Source organism: Echinops telfairi, unplaced genomic scaffold (genome assembly GCF_000313985.2).
Source record: "Echinops telfairi isolate 266 unplaced genomic scaffold, ASM31398v2 ScPeMD7_7459;HRSCAF=8497, whole genome shotgun sequence".
Classification (NCBI taxonomy): domain Eukaryota; kingdom Metazoa; phylum Chordata; class Mammalia; order Afrosoricida; family Tenrecidae; genus Echinops; species Echinops telfairi.
In genome coordinates this window covers 4,595,808-4,600,775 of record NW_022111359.1, presented here as the reverse complement: position 1 = coordinate 4,600,775, position 4,968 = coordinate 4,595,808, and positions in this window count along the sequence as shown.

Below are 4,968 nucleotides of genomic sequence, written 5' to 3'. Positions count from 1 at the left end.
GCTCATAATTAAGAATCGGGGAGGCCGGCACTGGTGGAGGATGGGAAATGGACACGGAAGGAAATAGGATGAGGACTCTACTCCCTACCTTATCACAGAGGGCATCTGAAAGCTGGTATCCCACGGTAGGAAAGCCCCCACTTTGGTCAGTTAGACGTAAAGTCCAAGTACATGATCCTGCTCTGAATATCGTTCCCACAGGTCCTCCCCAAACAGCGATGCTGCCTTGAAGTGAGCCCCTGGCCGACTCCATCTCCCTACAGAAGCAGACAGCCGTTTCTCTCTTCCCGCCCCCTCCTACCTTCCCCCAAGGCAGGTATTACGTTTCCTCCCCTTACTGTAGACACCACCCACCTCGTGACGCATGTAACTACTGTGTACGCACATCTGTGGCTACTGACAAATGTCCCAAGGAAAGGTTCACTCTCTCTTCTCCCAGTGCCACGTGGTCCATGCCGAGGTGAGCATGCTGCCTTACAATGTGTCTGACTCCTTTATTACACTCTCTCTTTCTCATCCTCTATGATTTTAGGACGACCTTCACATATGATCGCGTACCCTTGAGCCCACTGGCCCCGAGGTTGTTGGAAGGTGGCCTTCTCTGATGGTGGAGGAAGCCTTCACGCACCTGAGTTGGAGATGAACCCATGTCACATTCCCCTGACTAAAAATCTCCCCTATATCAGCCCATAATAGGCTACTTAAAGATGCTCCAGGAAGCACACGGGTGCTCGCTTATATGCCCAGAGGCCATCTGCCACAGGATGCTATTGTCCACCCCACCCTAAGTCAGGCTCACTCCCTTCTGATAGGGGTCATAGATGTTTTTCCCCTGAAGAAGAGCTCAGGGTTGGCCAAGGTTACGGTGCCATCTGAACTCTGGAATCCACCCATCTGGTTACGAATGCGCCTCCCTGACACATGTGTGTCTCTAACACAGTGGTTCTCAACCTTGCTCATGCCAAGACCCTTTCAGACAGTTCATGTGGCGGTGATCACCCAACCATAGAATTATTTTCATTGCTACTTCATCACTGTAATTTTGTTACCGTGGTGAATCGGGCGACCCCTGTGAAAGAGTCCTTTCGACCTCCGAAGGGGTCGCGACCCACAGGTGGAGAACCACTGCTCTAGCACATCCCCTTCCTGTCACCTATTTGTATAATGTGATTTGCATGCCATGAGCTCATATGAGCCTGCTGGAGAATACATTCACGCTCTCTCTGGTTCCGGCCTCCACGGAAGAGGCCATTCGGTGGCAGAGGCTGGTCCCCACAGGAAACCACACAAAAGCAAGAGCCGAACAACAAGGGCACAAGGAAAGAAAGAAAATCCTTAATCGATAGCAAAGCAGAAAACACGGAAGACTGGCGTGATGACACATTGGGTCATGAGGGAGATCGGTGGCACGGCGTCCCACCTTGACCTCGCCACAGTGGCGGCAATCCACCCTGCAATCTACACTCTCTGATCACAAGACCTTTCCCTTCTCCGGTCCATAGTCAGAGGGGATTCGCCAGAGGTTTAATCTGCAAGGGGGTTTGGGGGCTTAGCAACTAACGTTTACATAAGCCTGTAGCTCCGTATCCAGCACAGAGAACCCCAAACCGAAACCCCATCATCAAGTCAAGGCCACCGAAGAGCAAGTCAGAAGGACAGAGAGGAACTGCCCCGCAGGGTGGCCCGCCTGGTGTAATCTTCACGGCCACCAGTCTCCTGGCAGCTTGTCACACTGTGGTGGCCGGCGTGCGGCTGCGACACGGGGGCTAAGTCACCGGCATTTCAGAGACCAGCAGGGTCATCCAGGGTGCACAGGCTTCCGCGTAGCCTCCAGTCCAAGCAGAAGGAGCAGGCTGTCCACCTCTCAGGGCTTCATCTCTGAAAACAAACCTCATAGACAACAGACGACTGTCCAGACACGACGGAGGAAGAGCTGCCTCCTCAACATAGAGTCGGCTCTAGAGACTTGGGCGGAGGAAGGTGTTCCGGGACCTTCCCTGGCTGACGGCGCGTGACCCCAAATGGGAAGAAACGGCTGCCCACATCCATGAATCGTCAGAACACGGAAGTTCAGGAAGCGTGCCTCTAGGAAAATTGGAAGCTCTCGAAATTGAACTGGAAGGCAGAAAGGTCGAGAGCCTAGGTGTCTGTCTGTGAGCTGAAACGTGCTGGCCTCGATCATTCTGAACCAGGCGGCCGCACCGTGTCCTGTGTAAAGGAAGAGTGGATTCTAGAGGAATGCCACACGTTAATTGTCAGAAACCACATTTCAAGATCAATTATATTATTTTTTTCATTCTAATGCCTGATACCTGATCCTATCAACACCTCGTGATCACACAGGCTGGTGTGCTTCTTCCATGTGGGCTTTGTTGCTTCTCAGCTAGATGGCTGCTGGTTTACCAGCCTAGAGAAACAAATTTGTGGAGACACTCATGTGTATACAAGACAGAGCTTTATCTACAAGAGCAATTGAACATTGAGAAAACATCCCAGCCTAGTCCAGATCAAGTCCATAAGTCCGATCTTAGCCCATATGTCCGATACCAATCTATAAAGTCCTCTTTAGACTCACGCGACACATGCAATGATGCCGAATGCAGGACGATCACAGGCCAATGAGTGGGAAGTCTTCTGGATCCAGTGGTGTTGTAAGCATCTCAGCGCTGACAGGGGTCTCCACGTGGTCCTCCAGCTCCCAGGTCATGGGGTCTATCAGCACCGTTCCGTGTGTCTTGTCAGTAGAGCATCTGTCACGAAGTGAACAGAGGGAGAGTGTGTCTCCCGCCTCCAAGGAGGAAAACACAGGAGTTCCCAGAATCCTCAGGAGAAGACCATGCCCACCCAGAGGTCTCATTGGCTATGACCTGATTGACAGGCTAGACTCCACCCCTTCAACTTTAATCCTCTCAAATTGACAAACGATTATGATCAAAGGAGACTGGGCACATTCACGGTGGTCTGGCTGTAGAGACAAACGATTCTATAACTACCACAGATATTTAAAAAAAATAGTGGCGATGGTTCCGTTGCCTGGTGAATGCAATTGTTGTTGTTGTTGTTGTTGTGAGGTGCCACTGAGTCGCTTCGACTCGCAGTGACCTGATGCAGAATGAAGAGCTGCTGCCCAGAGGGTGCTGCCCTGTCCTCACAACTCTTCTTCGGTTGGAGCCCAATGCAGCGCCTGTGTGTCCATCCATCTTGTGGAGGACCAGCCCCCACAATTGAAGGGGTCCCAGGGGGCGTGTAATTGAGGGCACGATCAAAGAGACATCAGACACGATGAAGCACAGAAGTGCTCACCTCCGGGACCACCGTGACAGCACCGAGAGCGCGAACATATTTCCAACCAAGGCTTACGTGCACTCTAGGGGCGTGCCGGTCCCCTAATTACAGGTCACCACGTGGCTAACCAGAAGGGGTTGTGCAAGAGGCATCCGCATGACTGGAAGACATACACGTAGCAAGACAGGCAGGCGCTAGTGTGAAGGTAGCAGCGGAGCCTTGGTCTTCCCTGAGTTGGCTTGACCATAGGTGCCCTTGGCCTCTCCTTCAGGGGAAGAGTCCATTATCCCTATCAGAAGGGAGTGGGCCCTGCTAAGGGTGGGACAGACCTCAGGGCCTGACTGCCTTGGATGGCTGACAACCTTCAGGCAGATAACCTTTAAGCAGTTGACCTCCAACTGCATAGCCCGTGACCGTGAGTCTGGAAACCGCACCTTAGGTTTGGCATATGCCCTGTTTCCCCGAAAGTAAGACCTACCCCCGAAAATAAGACCTCCCCGAAAATAAGGGCTCGGATTGTTATGATGATGTTCCAGAAGATGATGACATGACTGTCATGGAATAAATGAGTAAATGTACCATCGATTCTTGTACATGGAAATCATGGTAGTAACAAGACATTCTTGATACTGTAGGATTCACAGTTTGTCTGGTTAGGCTGGTTTGTGATGACAATTACTACCGTACCGTATACAGGTAATACATTTCCTTTTTTTTGTTCAACAATAAATGTGTACCGTCTTCTTCGTCATGGAAAAAATAAGACATCCCCTGAAAATAAGACCTAGCACATCTTTGGGAGCAAAAATTAATATAAGACACTGTCTTATTTTCGGGGAAACAGGGTGTTATGGGGAACATCTGGGGAATAACTTTTCTGCTTCCCACAGGGTCTTCCCCTGTTTCGCTGGCCCTCCGCTTGACCAAGCATGGCGTCCTTCTCCAAGGGCATGTCTCTCCGGACGACACGCCCAAACGTAGTGAAAACCGCTGGACGGCTGGGGTCAGATGAATGGCTTCAGGTGACCCTGTTGCCTTGGTTCTTAAGGAAAAAAAACTCCAGAGATGTCCCCATCACCCGTCCCCCCTCAGTTCTGAGACATTATCCCTGCCCTACTTTCACCCTGGAGTGCTTGTTACATTTCCTTGGGTGTGCTATCAACAACTCCGATGCTCTTGGTCTGGCCCTGGGCTGCATGCAGCCTGTGCTAGAATCCGTGTGCCCTTTGCAGGGATTGGTCCATCTGCGATGCAAATGAGGTAACTCTAGGCCATGCAAATGAAGTCATGCTCGCCCTTCTATGCAAATAATGTATTTGTGGCCTGGTATGCAAATGAAGTGTCTGTGACCCCGTGGAGCGGAGGGACTCCTTTGGCTCCTCAGCCTGGTGGGAGGGGCAGGCCTTGAAACTGATGGGGTCTTTGAGTATCTATTTTAACTCCAGGGTTTTCCAACAGGGAGCAGAAGGAGGTAAAGAGAGAAGACAGAGAGAGAGAGAGACAGACAGACTGACAGAATAAACTCTCCCAAAATGTAAAAGAGCTGCAACCTGGGTCCGGGGCTGGAACCCTCTGTCCCTGGGGTGGAGGAAGGCCAGGGACAGAGCTGGTGCAGGTGGCCAGGAAAGGGGCTGAGGGAGCCCAGACCCAGGGCCCTCGAGGAGGTCCGCTTGGCAGAGGAAC